The sequence below is a fragment of the Grampus griseus genome (assembly GCF_964374135.1).
Source record: "Grampus griseus genome assembly, chromosome: 7".
NCBI classification, from domain to species: domain Eukaryota; kingdom Metazoa; phylum Chordata; class Mammalia; order Artiodactyla; family Delphinidae; genus Grampus; species Grampus griseus.
The window spans coordinates 57293984-57309987 of record NC_139001.1 but is presented as its reverse complement, the minus strand read 5'-3'; positions in this window follow the sequence as shown (position 1 = coordinate 57309987).

Below are 16004 nucleotides of genomic sequence, written 5' to 3'. Positions count from 1 at the left end.
TGTTCTCATGGTCCCACCCAGCCTTCCCGACTCTATCATCACTTGCCTGACTATGGTCCCCAGCCTGTTCCCTTCCCCTCCCTCCAGTTTGATGTCCTCAGTTTTTCCCACACACTGCTGAGTGCAGGATCTTTCTGCAAATCTCCCCCAGCAGAGTTAGTCTCTTCCGTCTCTGTGCATCTGTGGCTCCCAGGGCCGATTGCTCCTAGAGCCCTACACGGTCATACTGCATGGTCATTCTCTGTATACACACCTGCGGTCCCCACCCACTAGTGAGTTCCAGAAAGGCAGGGGTGGCCTCATATACAACCCTTTAGCCCCAGTGCTTTACGCACTCACCGCTGGGTTCAAAGTGGCTGTTCCATCCTCCCATAGTCTTTCCCATGTCAGGAAATGGTCATTCTGTCCTTCTAGTTTTTCAGGTCAAGAAGCCAGGGGTCATTCTCTCTACATATATCTTTTGGGCCTTGGCACAGAATTAAAGCTCTAGACTGGCATCATCTAAACCAGTGGTCCTCAACTCTGACTGCACAATAGAAACACCTGGGAAATTTAAAAACATTAAAAATAAAACAAAACAAAACTGGTGCTCTGTCCCCACACCAGACCAATTAAATACAGGGCAGGGGTGGGGAGCCCCAAGCATGGGTATTAAAAAACAAAACAAACAAATAAAAACTCCTTAAAACTGACTTGAAAGGATTCCAGTGTGACACCAGGGTTGAGAAACCTGAGCTCTGGTGCTGTACTGGGGATGCGATAATCCCCAGCCCTCAAACTGCGTCTAGCCACCTCTCTCTCTCTCACTTCCCGCCTGATGACTGTCAACCGCACCCTCTATGCTCTCCTAGTACTTGTGGCCATCCTCCTCTGCCACTGTGATCTAGGTCCTGCTTATTGAGTGCTTACTCTAAATAAGACACGGTGCAAAGCACTACGTTATCTCATTGAAACTCCTCAGGTATTCTACGGGCAAGGGCTATCTTACCCACTAATCAGATGAGGAAACTGAGGCTTAGAGAGGTTAAGTAATCAACCCAAGATTAAAAAGCTAGTCAAGTAGCCTAGCTGGAATTTGAAGTCAGGTTTTTCTGGCAGTCTCTCTTCTTAACTACTCTGCTAACTCATCTCAGTCTGACCCATTTGGGACTTCTAACATCCACTCCTGGTGACCCTTCCTTTTCAGACGGTTTGTCTTCCTCAATCTACTAGCCCCAACTATTGCTCCTGAGTCCCAAGGACCCCTTTAATGTACTTCTGGGTGTCCATTAAAATAATCTAATACCAGCGTCTGTGATTTGTAGGTGATATTGCACAAAATGAATAAGTTATCTCAGTAGTGCCCACTGTGACCTCATAATTACTGAGAAGCTTCAAGTCAATTACTTTAGATTGGATGTCCTTTTAGAGGCTACGCATGGGCTTCCCAGAAAAGGAGCCCTTGGGATAATGTTTACTATGGACTTAGGAAGGCTCAAGGGCATCTTGGGACACAAGCCTCTGAGGTTAGAGAGGGAGGCCTTCCTCGGAGATGCTGCAGCCTTGGCTTGCAGAAATGGCATGGTCTGCGTGACACCAATTCCTTTCCTAGATGGAGCTGCTTTTAGTTTTAAATGTTGCTGCTGGCATTGAAAAAAGGTGAAGTGAAAAAGTAGAGCCGATCTACAAATAACTGCAGCTTTGTTCCTGTGTTCCCAAGGACAAGTGAATCTCAAAATAAAGCCAATGCTGGAGAGTTCAACCCAAGTTCATCTCTTTAAAAGGATACAGGTGGCCTATTGTTTCACCTCTGCTCCATCCTATTCCTCCACCCTCTCCAGGTGGCCTTGTCCTTGCACTGCCCACCCTATTGAAGCCTTGTTCCTTCCAGTCCAGGCCCATCTCTGCTCCTTCCTTTTTCTCCCTAGGAGGCTCGTCTGGGGTGAACGTTTACTCTGGAGACTGTAATCTGTGAATAATGGGCTGTGCTGTGTGAACTATGGAAGCTAAACATAAAGGAGGTGTTTAAAAGTCCTGAGTCGTGTGAGCTTAGTCTATGATGCTACGGTCTCACTTTGGTTCCTGGTGCATAACAAAACAAAAAACAAACAAGCAAAAAATCCCCAAAACCTAGTGAAGTAGGTAATGATGACTGTCAGGGAATGAACATGCTGGCAGGGCATCATGGCTTATCTTCAGGGCAGCACAAGGAAAATATTATTTAGATGCCCCATTTGGCATTCCCATTGCTTCCTGTGCTTAAGCCTGCCACAGCATACATTCAGGGCTGGGACCACCAGTTTACCAGCTTAAGTCAGGTGCTTTAGGTGAAAGTGAGTTGTTTGGAGCTAAGAATGGGATTCCTACGGTTTGTCACAGTCCCCGCTGTGCTCTATTGTCTCCTGTTGCCAATAGTGAGCCCCCGCTGCCCCTAAAGTCTTCACCCTGGCCAGCTTCACTCATGGGCCTCCCCCACTAGCTATCAGCTCCTTGAGCATACAAGAGCAGGGCCCGGGGCTCTCTTGTACAGAACTCCACCCTCAAGGCCTAGAACAGTGCCTAACATGCAGAAAGGGCTCAATACAGACATAGATTGTGAACGAATAATGAATGAATGAGGGAAGTAGGATATAATTCCTCCTGATCTCATCACCTCAGGTCCCTAAAATGATCACTTTTCACCTGTATTTCCAGGACCCCTTGATTTACCTGTCTTCCTGTTCCATGGCCAGAGATAAAATTTTTATTCTAAAATTAGCTGTGAAAGGTATAAAAGGCAAATGGCCTGGTAGAGGTAAAATATTAGAGTGAATTGGTTTCAGACAAGTGAAAACATCAGCTGTTTTCCTGTTCCGATATGAGGAGAATCTTAGAGACATTGGAACGCACTGGGATTCTGGACTTGGGGGAGATAAAATAAGAATTTATACAAAAAGGCTATGTTCATATTCACTCATGTACTAAAAATAAGAATTGTGGGCAGAAGTTTTCTGCATACGTGCTACTGCAAAGGCCTTGATTTTGCAAGAATTCTGTTTGTGTCTCACTACCTACCCTTGGCTCTAAGTTTGGCTGCTAACTGGTTGCATAGTAGGAAGACAAACTGCATATGAAATGAAAATGATCTGGCCTTAAACCCTGGTTCTGCCATTTACTGGCTGGGTAACAGTGAGCAAATCTCAGCTCTACAGGTCTCAGTTCTACACCTGTAAAATGGTACACAGAAGATGATTAATAAATGTTGCTAACCTACTGGTTGACTGATTCACTTAATGAATGGATAAATTAACTAGGTAGTTCTCTGTTCATTTCCTAGGGCTGTCATAACACAGTGCCACAAACCTGATGGCTTAAAACAACAGAAATATTATCCTCTCACAGTTCTGGAGGACAGAAGTCACAAGTCTAGGTGTTGGGAGGGGCTCCCTCCAGGGGCTCTAGGGGAAATTCTGTTTCCCACCTCTCTCCAGGTTCTGGTGGCTCCCGACATTCCTGGGCTTCTCTGCCTCAGAGTCATTTCTCTGTGTCAAAATTCTCTGTGTCAAATCTGCCTGTCATAAGAACAACTGTCATTGGATTTAGGGCTCGCCAGAACAGTCCAGGATAATCTCACCTCAGATCACTGACGTAATTACATCTGCAAAGACCCATTTTTCCAAATAATAAGGTCACATTCACAGGTTTTCGGGATTAGGGTGTGGACATATTTTGGGGGGGACCACCATTCGACCCACTATAGGTTCCCAAGGCCATTATTAATGTGTTCTGTGAAGCAAGATCCTTTGGAATCAGCCCTGAGAAAGTCAGCTCTAGCAGTGCTTCTCAAAATTGACGTACATGTAAATCACCTGAGGACCTTGGGAGAACGCAGGTCCACTGCCAGGCCTGAGATTCTGCGTTTCTGACAAGTTCCCAGATGCTGACTCTGCCGTTGGTCAGTGAAACACACTTTGAGGCTTTAGAGCACAAGCCTTTGCTGAACAAGCCCCACCTGAATAAGGGGTTGTCTCCTGAGGGCGAGGTTAGGATTAGGGGGTCCTGGGAACCAGTATGGCCACCCTTCCTCCAAGCCTTGCCAAGGACTTGTGTTGGGCAGCCCAGGTAAAATGGCCGTTTATGAAGCATGAGTAGAAGTTCTACTTCCAAAAGGATTTAATTGAAGTTTTCCATTTTCTTGGCAGAGAACCCTTATATGTGACTGACTTTTGCTGATGGTTAAAGCTCCAGATGGGGGACAGGGATTTAGGTGAAATTCTTCTGGTACTAAGAGGTGTTTTCTCTACGTACAGTTTATGATGTTGCCTATTAATTTGCAGTCTTCAGCCCCTTCCTGTTTAGGCCTTTCTGCAATTGATTTGTGGTTTGCTTGATTGCCCACAGGAGATGAGAAGACTTCCTGTTAGGGCCCAGGCTAGGGTGAGGCAAGTGCGGTGCCTTGGGTTCAAAATGTAATGAGATTCACTCTCACGGGCGTGCAAGTGCAGGGCGGGCAGCTTCAGAACCCTGAGAGTGAGGGCCTCTTCACCTTCAGCTCCCTCAGGGCCTCACCTGCTTCACCTCAATCCTGGACCTGCTTTCTGGCTCCCAGGCAATTAGATTTCCATTTCTACTTCTCTCATATTGTGATTGAATCTTCTCTCCGGTTTGCTTTTCTCCAATGATCATAATCTTCTTGCTAGCAAATGGTGTTTCCTTTTAAAAAGTATTTACAACCTTAGCATGATACACAAGATCTTCTATGATCTGCCTCCTAACTACCTGTTCAGATTCACCTGTGATCACTCTTCCTCTCTCCAGCTTCCACCCCTTGCCCCTCACATAACATTTCAAGTACATTTTAATTCCCTGGCCATATCATGGTTCTCCTGTGCCCCCATGCCTTTGTTCACGTTAGTCCACCTCCATGGAATGCACTCACAGCCTTGTCTCTCTGGCAGACTCCTATTCCTCCATTATGAGTGAGCCCAAGTGTCGCCTCCTCTGTGTGGCCTTTTGGTTTCTCCCATGTGGATTAAAGCATTCTTTCCTCTGAATCTCCAGGCTCCAGTGCATATTGAACCTGCATGCTGAGTTAGAATGTCCATCTCCCCACTGCCCCTGAGTACTGTGATGAAATGAGCACTTTTTTCATTCTTTGGGGCTACAACTGTTACAGAATAGACAGGTCTCCAGCATCAAGGAACAGACTCTTTCATTTGTACCTTCTCAGCCCCTCATGGGGCACAATTATTTGCTGAACCGATGAATGAATAAAAGAAACACTGAAAACACTCAGTTCCAAAGGTGGAATAACAGGGACCAGATTTATCTTCCTGTTTGAATCAACAACAGTAAAACGACAAAATACATAATACAGTAGTTCTCAAGACACTGGACAGCAGGCAATGAAGAACAGTAATTCCTGAGAGAAGGGAAACAAATGAGGTGAGCTCTATGATTTCTCCAGCTTACTCTTCTGCCTCAGAGAGATTCCAGGCTGTGGCGTGGGCAGGGGGGAACTGAAGCAGAGCCCAGCAGGCACCCTGAGCTAAGGAGACAAAGCAGAGAGCCCAGGGAGACCAAGGTGAGGAAAGTTCACAGGGATGAGTACTGGGGAGAAAAGAGCTGCACAGAGGGAGAACCTGGGGAGCTACAGAGGGTTCCCTTCAAGCATTCAGCAGAGTGCTGATCAGTGCATGTATGTGAGGAAACTGCCTGAGGCTGTGGGAAAACGCATCCAAAAGGATTAAAGGGAGCAGTTGGTGTGCTCATACAGGGTCAGGAGTAGTGCTCTTGCCACCAGCCAGAATGGAAAAACTCGTAATTCACAGAGCATTGGATAGAATACTGAGGAAGGTCTTGCCTCAGAATGGGGAGTAATTATCTCCAGATTGAGCCCTGCTCTGGAACCACCTAACAAATTATAAAAGCAAGCTCTGAGAGGATCATACAGTTTCCAAACAACTGTATCTCAAAATAAAGTTCAAAGTAAAATTGATAATGCTCGATCAATGATTACCAGGAATGTAAGGAAGCTGGATAACGTGACCCTTAATTGGAAAATTATCAACCCATTGAAAAGGACCTAGAACTGATATAGATGTTAGAGTTAGTGTAAGAGGGCATGAAAACAGTCATTATAACTATGTTTCATATGTTCAAAAAGTAAGTAGAGACATGGAAAATATAAAAAAGGCCCAAATTGAACTTCTGGAAGTGAAAAGTATATCTGAAATGAAAAATACATCAGAAATGATTAACAGCAGATTAGACATTGTTGAAGAAAATATGAGTGAGCTTGAAGGCACAGCTATAAACACTATCCCAAATACAACATGTAGAACAAAGAGAATCCAAACAAAATTAAAAGAGCATCAGTGAGTTATGGGACTACTTCAAGCAGCATAATAAATATAAAATTGGAGTACCCAAAAGAGCGATGAAAGAGGGTGAGAAAGAAAAATATTTAAAGAAAAAATGGCTGAAAAACTTCCAAATTTGAAGGAAAAGAATCACGTGAAAGCTCAGGAAGGTCAATGAACAAACAAAAGAAACATGAAGAAAACTATATAAAGATACACCATAATCAAACTTCTCAAAACTAGTGATAAAGAGAAACTCTTAAAAGCAGCCAGAGAAAAAGGATACTTTATGGACAGAAACTAACATAAGAATTATAGTAGATTTCTTGTCAGAAACAATACAAAAAAGAAAACAGTGGAGCAACGTCTTTGAAATCGTGAAAGAAAAAATTGTCAGCTAGAACTACACCCAGTGAAAAATCTTTCAAAAATAAAGGTGAAATAAGGAAACTTTCAGACATATAAAAGCTGTAAGAGTTCATCACCAGCATTAAGAAATGTTAAAGGAATTCCTTCAGGCAGAAAGAAAATGGTACCAGTTGGAAATATAGGTCTATACACAGAAATAAAGAGTGCCAGACATGCTAACTACATGGCGAAGTATATTAGATGAATTTCTTATTATTTAAATCTCTTTAAAAGATCATCAACTGTTTAAATTTAAAAAATACAATATGTTGTAGTGTTTAAAACATATGCATAGATAAAACATACAGCAAGCAACAAAAGCACAAAAGATTGTGAGGGATGAAATGAAAGTATACTCTTTTAAGGTTCTTGTCCCTAAAGAAGTATATCGTTTTAAGGTAGACTGTGATAAATTAAAGTTGTATACTAGAAGCCCTAAAGCAACCACTAAAATAACAAAACAAAGAATTGATGCTAATAAAACAAAGGAGATTAAATGGAACCATAAAAAATACTCAAGTAATCCAAGGAAACTAGAGAAAAAGAAAAATGGATCAGATGAGACAAATAAAAACAAATAGCAAGGGCTTCCCTGGTGGCGCAGTGGTTGAGAGTCCGCCTGCCGATGCAGGGGACACGGGTTCATGCCCCGGTCTGGGAAGATCCCACATGCCGCAGAGCGGCGGGGCCTGTGAGCCATGGCCGCTGAGCCTGTGTGTACGGAGCCTGTGCTCTGCCAACAGGAGAGGCCACAACAGTGAGAGGCCCGCGTACCGCAAAAAACAAAACAAAACAAAACAAATAGCAAGATGAGAGACTTAAACCAAATCATATCAGTAATCACATTTAATATAAAGAGTCTAACCAGGGGTTGGCAACTTTTTTCTCTAAAGAGCCAGGTATTTTGGCCACATAGATTCCTGTGGCATATTTTTCTTTGTTTTGTTTTAACAACGCTTAAAATGTAGAAACTATTCTTAGCTTGCAAGCTGTGTAAAAATAGGTGGCAGATTTGACCCTTAGGCTGCAGTGTGCCACCGCCCCTCGGCCCCAGTCTAAGCATTATAAGTAAAGGCAGAGATTTTCAGATTGGATAGAAAAGCAAGATCCTAATATATTCTGCCTATAAGAAATGCACTTTAAATATAAAGACACAAATAGATTAAAAGTGAAAGGATGGAAAAGGATATACCATGCTAATTTTGCTCAAAAGAAAGCTAAAGTGGACACATTAATATCAGACAAAGTTGATTTCTGAACAAAGATAAATTATTTTTTAATCATAAAGGGATCAATTAAGAGGATATAACATTTATGCTCCTAATAAAAGAGCTTCAAAATACATAAAGCAAAAACTGAAAGAACTGCAAGAAGAAATAGACAAATTCACAATTATAGTCAGGGAATTCAACACCTCTCTCTCAATAATTGATAGAACACCTAGACAGAAAATCAGCAAGGATATAGTAGACTTGAAAACACTATCACCCAAGTTGACATTTATATAACAGTCTACTCAACAACAGAAGAGTACACGTTCTTCTCAAGTGCACATGGAACATTTACCAAGATAGATAATATTCTAAGCCATACACTGTCTCAATATATTTAAAAGGATTTAAGTCATACAAAGTATTTTCTCTGACCACAATGGAATTAAATTAGAAATCAATAACAGTAAGATAACCAGAAAATCCCCAGATATTTGGAAATTAAATAATCCATTTCTAAATAATCCATAGACCAAAGAAGAAAACAAACAGGAAATTCTAAAGTATTTTAAACTGAATGAAAATAAAAATGCAATATATTCATGGGAAACCACTAAAGCAGTACTTACGGAAAAAACTTATAGCATTAAAAGATGAAAAGCTTCAAATTAAAACCTCAACTTCCACTTTAAGAAACCATGAAAATAAGAGCAAATTAAAAAATAAGCAGAAAAAAAATCAGAGCAAAAATTATTGTGAAAAAAAGACAAAAAAGAGATAGAGAAATATCAATACAACTAAAAGCTGGCTTTCTGGCAAGATAAACATAATTGATAAACCTCTAGAGAGACTGATGAGGGAAGAAAAGAGAAGATACAAATGACCATTATCAGGAATGAGAGAGATTGTATTGCTACAAGTTTTACTGATATTAAAAGGATAATAAAGGAGTATAATGAACAACTTTTGTCTAAAAATTTGACAACTTGGTTGAAAAGGACAAATTCCTTGAAAGACACAAACTACTCACGCTTACTCAGAAGAAATGGATAACCTAAATAGCCCTGTATTTATTAAACAATTGAATTTGCAGTTAAAAACATCCCCATAAAGAAAACTCCAGGCCCAATGGTTCACTGGTGAATTCTACAAAAAATTTAAGAAATATGCTATAACATAAGTGAACCTTGAAAACATTATGCTGAGTGAAGATGCCAGTCAAAAATGACCATATTGTATGATTCCATTTATATGAGATACCCAGAATAGGCAAATTTACAGAGATTTAAAAAAGTAGGTTAGTGGTTGTATAGAGATGGCAGAAATGGGGATATGAGATGATGGCTAAAAGGTGTAGTTTTTTTTGGTGGGGGGGTAATCAAATGTTCCAAGTGTAGTGTGGTGATTGGTACACAACTCTGAATACACTGAAAGCCATTGTGTTGTATGCTTCAAATGAGTGAATTGTATGATATGTGAGTTATATCTCAATAAAGCTGTTTAAAAAAAGGTTTAAGGAATAATACCAATGAAAACTACATGAGACCACTGTCCTTCATAAACATAGATGCAAAAATTCTGAAAATGTTATCAAATCAAATTCATACTATATAAAAAGATAATATACCATAATCAATTGGGGTTTATTCCAGGAATGCAGAGTTGGTTTAACATTAGAAAATCAATCAACATATTAACAAACTAAAAAAGAAAAATACAATCATGTTAATAGACATAAGAAATTGTTTGACAAAATCCAATGCTGAGGGCTTCCCTGGTGGCACAGTGGTTGAGAGTCCGCCTGCCAATGCAGGGGACACAGGTTCATGGCCCGGTCTGGGAACATCCCACATGCCGCGGAGCGGCTAGGCCCGTGAGCCATGGCCGCTGAGCCTGCGCGTCCGGAGCCTGTGCTCCGCAACAGGAGAGGCCACAACAGTAGAGGCCTGCGTACCGCAAAAAAATTGTAAGCCAAGACTGTTGGTGTTAAGAGAAGGCCATTCCACTGTGCTCCCCAAAGAGCCCACCTGTAACCTTTGCTGAGGAGGCTTGAATGTGAAGAACATAAGAGCAATGTTAACTTATAAAATAAAAAACTCTTAAACAGTGTGGAACTCAGGTGTATAAAAAAGTCTGGACTAATCTGGAAGTAGAGTTAATTACCTAAAACCAATCATGACCACTATATTCCAAACTATTTCTTGAGCACACATTATATTTTTAGCAAGGAAAAAAAGGTGTTCTCATAATAAGAATACTATTTCTCCTAACCATTTGATTTACATTTTCTTTCTTCTTATTTTTTTTTAAACCAACACAGAAAGATCACAAATGTTCCTATTCTGCACCGGGCTCTGCTTTTGCAGCAGAAGCAGGTTTTATGCAAGAGCAAGTAACGCTGTGTGATTGTGTGCTGTAGTGTTTACCTTCGCTGGGGCTGCCTGGCGATTGTCGAGCCAGTTGAAATGATTCATGGGTCTGACAGATGTCTGGTACAGCTGGATGTGTCCTTGATTATCCCAAAAGTCTGGACAGCACTGTCATTCACCATTGCCCAAATTATCTTTGTATTGACTGTGGAACCCTCTGTGACAGTACTGTAATGGCTAATTACCCAGGATACCTTGGGTACTCACTTCATAATGGTTTAGTGGCAAAAGAAAAAGACCATAAGGAAATGAGAAAAAAAAAAAAAAACCAATAAATAACATCCTGTTCTTTGCAAAGAACCCGTACTCTAGTGTGATACAGAATATATATTTATTTGATATCATGCAGTTTATGTTAATGAAATCCAGGGCTACAAGAGCAGAAGCATAGATTTCTCATGAAACACATAAGAAGAAAATAAAATGTAAAGAACCTTGACAGTGATAAATTATGGACAACAGAAGGAGCTATTAGCTGTGAGAGAACTGTATGTATAACATACTTGAGAAAGGAATGACAAGTGGCCATTTGCCTGCCTCATATGTTGCAGGGGGAAAAAAGAACATGTTCTGTTTAGCAAATCACCTACCCAGAAATAGAGAAGAGGGAGGGAGAAAGGAGGAGATTCTTAGCAAAGCGGCCTGAAGGAACAAGAATTGAAAGCTGAGGTTTCATTTTTCCCTATAATACCATAAATTAGCACATTTTGACAAACATAGCTCCCACAAAGCAGATATATATTATGGGGAAAAAAGATAAGGGAATAGAGGGTACAAAATCCCATTTTGACTTTTAGTGGAGATGATGAGATCCCAGGAGGGCAGACAAAGCAGACTGGGAAGAGCTTTTCACACAAAGAATACAGTAATTTGCCACGTTCTGTCCAGGCTGTGTTTGAATGTCACTCCCGTCTTAATTACCAGACTAAAAAAGCTATTCTGTTATTCTGGAATTGCTGCCACAGTTCCTGCAATGCAAGAGAGCAACTGGGAAGAATTGCTCATGGATCATTACTAAGCCAGTAGGTGAGGCAGGCAGCCTCTGAAGGAGAGGGAGCAATGGGGCCATGAAAGGAGAGGAAGGCAGAGGTGCCCTTATGAAGATCCTCACTTGCTCTTGGGTTTTGGAGTGCATAGAGCTTGGCAGGGTGAAGTGCTTCAGCTTGTACTGAGGTTGGGACCATAGAGCTTCGGCTCTACAAGCCCTTGGTGGAATGAAGTGAAGACTGTCCCACCTCTCTGCTCCCTGGTTGTGTGTCAACCTCACGCCAAGTAATCCATAAAACGTAGGGCATAGCCATTCTGACCTCAAAACCTTGGTTACTGAAATTCTGACTCATTAAATTGTCCTTTTAACCATGATAAAGAAGAAAGCCCTTCTCATTTTGATCTACTGCTGAAAGCATTTCTAAGCCATGTCATTCCACTCTTCTGGGTCTTTCTCAGCTTATTCTTCAATGTTTCCGAGACACCTCAATAATTCTCACCAAGGACCATGGTGGTGGTTTAGGTGAGGAAGGTGCAGGAGTTTGGGCTGAATGTTCCCTTAGTTCTGTGCAGATGAACATCCGCCAGGGGTCGGGGGGGTGCGGGGGGGGGGTCGGATATTGAGTGTGATTGTTTAGATTCAGACTAAATAAGTCTGTGCCCTATTGTACCCATTGCATCCTTCTCCTTGAAAAAGACTTACAGTAAAAAATTTAGTTAACCATGGACTCTGGTTAGTTGGAGTGTTTTTGTATTTAGAAAAGCAGCTTGCTGCATTTCAGAAGCATTTAGGTGATACGTTTATGTTTCCTTTTCCATCAGGATTTGGGTGTGATCCAGCAATGACACAGTGTACGGAAGAAGAGGAAAATGAAACACAAATCTTTAGTTCTGTGTCCATCCCAGCTGAATAGCAATTATCTGTCCTTTATATTCACACCACTAAAATGATTAAACAAAGACAAAATTTCCTGATCACATTTAATTGACAATAATTAGGATTTTATTTGGAGGACATGGACACTGACCTAAAAGTATTCTGCAAGCAACGTACTGGAATAATTATGTTAAATGCTAGTTACTCAAGCTTAGTTAAAAAAAAAAAAAAAGTAAATTGCTCTTATTTTTTCCTCTTCCCTTTTAAAAGAATCTAAGAAAAGGAAGAATTCAGTGCTACATATGCCTGGCTTATCTTTCACACAGGTGCCATTCAACATGACAAAAGTTGCTAGAATGGCTAATCCTAGGTATAATGCAAAGTTTGTCTTAAAGGTATTTTTCAAGAGGTAATAATAGTATCAGACTCCTGAAACCCCTGATTACATGAATAGTATTTAAATAAGAAATGAAAGGAGGGTCTGAAAATAAAGCAGGTGGCCAAAGCTTGAAGAGGTGCATATCTGTTGTAAGCAGACAACAGAAATTATCTGTTACGTTGGATTTTTTTTTAAGACTTTTTTTTGATGTGGACCATTTTTAACGTCTTTATTGAATTTGTTGCAATATTGCTTTCTGTTTCATGTTTTGGTTTTGTGGCCCCAGGCATGTGGGATCTTAGTCCCCCCCCCACCCCCCCCCCCCGACCAGGGATCGAACCCACACCCGCTGCATTGGAAGGCAAAGTCTTAACCACTGGACCACCAGGGAAGTACCTGTTACATTGGATTTTAATTAATTAAGTGTATTAAAAACACACCATGTAGTCATATAATTGTTTATGCTTTTCCTTACGAATGTAATGTATAACTTGAAATAAAAGCATGATCTTTTAAAATGCTTTCAGTTTTAATTGCTCTGGAAGATTGAAAATTTCAAAATTGAAACCAGAAAAAAAGAGAAAACATACTTATATATTGTTATGAAATAAGAGTTTTATTTTATGAAAACAATTGTAAAAATGTACATTGATAATTGTCTGTCTAGACCTAATTGCTGTGGAGGTAATAGGCCCACATGTTTTATTCACTGACTAACTCTGTGACAATGATGGACCAAAATTCTAAGACGGGAGGAAAAACATCCCCCAAAAAAGAAAAGAAAAAAGGCAGTTCTGCATGCTGACTTAACGATTTGCCATTTTAAGAGCTGAAAGCATTTCCTGGGTGTAATTATTATTAGTTACATTAAAAATTAAAATCCTGTGGCACAGAAAAATCTAGGAGCTGCAAACTTAGATGCTTACAGGGGCCAGGCAGGAACATAACGGGCAGGTAGGGATGTGGCAAACTGGAGGGTGTCTAAACTGAAGCAGGCGCTCTACCAATTGTTGTCATGTGGGAATGCAGGCCAAGTTTTGCCAGATCTCTTACACTTTCAGAAAGCCTGAAAATCCAAATATTAAGAGATGACGAGTCCCTGTGGCCTCATAAGCTCCTAGCCTGCATGGGTTTGCCGAGCATTGAAGAGACAGCTGGGCTGAGGGGGACCTAATGCATCATTCTGGTTATTCAGTAAATGGTAAGAGACATAAAGAGTGAATACTGTTGGACATTAGGTAATACATGGCTGATTACAACACTGTGCTTACATGTTTATAGTTTAATTCAGTTAATAGCACTTTCTCCTATCTCATATCGCCTAATTCACATAGTGCGAGAGATAAAGGTCCTTCTGCCCCTCCCATTTATAGGTTCCTCCTCTCACACTGGCCTCTGCCTCATCTTCTCGTCTTCTTTCCACCGCCCCTTCTTCTGGAGGACTCACCTCATCCTTCAGGGCTCAGAGAAGACTCCTAACACCGCCCTAACTGGGCTGGGACCTTGTGCCATTTAATTGACCTACCCGGACCTACCTGCCCCAGATACCATGTACCACTATCACAATTAAGAATATGTAATTTTTTTTGTCTGTCTTCCCTACTAGACACTAACCTCCGTGAGGACAAAGAACTGCATCAGCACCTACCTCAATGTCCAGTATGCATTTGTTGAATTAATGTTTATAGGAAAAGAGACATTTGCATGAGTCACAAAAATTTTATATATGTATCCAGAGATTATTCTTGTTATTCAAAATCGTCTCTGGAGAGTCTAAATGAGAGCTATTCCTTTATCTACTGTCAAGTGACTTGCCACTCATTTCGGAGAATTCTTCTGAAGTTTCTCTTTTGAGTTGAGGACTCAATTTTTCTGGGGTTCTTGTTTCTCTTTTTCTGATATGTATAAATAATGGAGGTTTCCTAATGCCCATTTACAAGTGCTCTACTTCATCCAGACAACTGAATGAAGAATGGATGGGAAATACTAATTAAGAAGACTGTAAAAATGGCTGCAAATCATTTCCCTCCCCTTTATCCATGCCCTTGAATAGTCCCCTCATACATGGCTTGGCTATGTGACTTGTTTTGGCCAATGTGACAATTCAAATATGATTCAATCAGAGACTTGGGTATTAGGACATATTCTTTCTTGCTGTTCTTGGAAACCCTGTGGCCACCAGCCACCAGCATATGAATAAGCCTGGGCTAGCCTGCTGAGGACATGTGGGCCAGCTACCTTCATTATTCCAGCTGTAGCCCAGACAAACATGTGAGTGAGGTCATCCTAGACTAACCAGTCTCCAGGTGACCTGCCATCTGGGTTCAGCTGTATGAGTACACCCAAGTGAACCCAACAGGACATCTGCCCAGTTGAGCCCAGCCTCTATTGCTGGTCCACAGTATTGTGAGTTAATAAGTGATTGCTGTTTTAAGCTACAAAGTTTTGGGATGGTTTGTTGCACAGCAGAAACTAACAGATACACTAGACTAGAAATCTGAATATCAATTCTCCCTTCCCCCAAACCCACACATGCACTGTCACTATTAGCTTCAGTAAAGCAGAAACCATTAAACATGGGAGAGCAGCCTATCAGAGACAGGGAATGTGGCTGGAAGGGACAGAGTTCCCCCTGTTCTCCCAATAGCATCTCTTCAGATTCATTAACACCAGAGTGTGCGCAGCAGATCTGAGAGGCAGGGAGGAGGAGGAAGAAGAGAGTAGGTGGTAGTGAGTGCCAAGCTAGTGGGAAAGCTTATACAGATAAAAAGAAAGAATCCACTGTACTGGCATTATATCACAATATCCTTATTATATTTAAGAAATCCAGGCAGTTTCTAGCCTCTAAAGGCTAAAGAATGAAGCTGAGCAAATATGGGGACTATGCAGTGTATCATTTTAATAGAGAGAAAACACACACATTAGATGTGTAAGCTTGCCTTTGTTTAAGGCCTTTAAGCCTTTCTTAGCATTTTTAGGAAAATGCGTTGGAAGTAACAATTTGTTACTTTCTAAAATGCTGTTCTGGAATTTCTAGTATGTTTTGGTGCTGAATCTTGATATAGTAATTTACAAAAGCAAGAACGACGCGAAATGCAGTATGCTGTTTCAGAGTTGGGGTAGGATAGGGTGGGTGTTTACTGAATGCTTGTTGTTTGCCAGGACCTTATCTCATTTAATCCTTGCAACCACCTTACAAAGAATCTGTACCACCCTGTAAAGTATCTTTAGATTTATTAAACAGATGAAGAAACTGAGGTACCAAGAGGCTAAGTAACTTGGCCAAGGCCACACAATAGCTAGTAAGGTTATAAGTTACAGATATAGATATCAAATCTGAATCCACTGGTTTGTTGCCTTGGCAAGAATACAGTCATTTTATCATCAGTAATA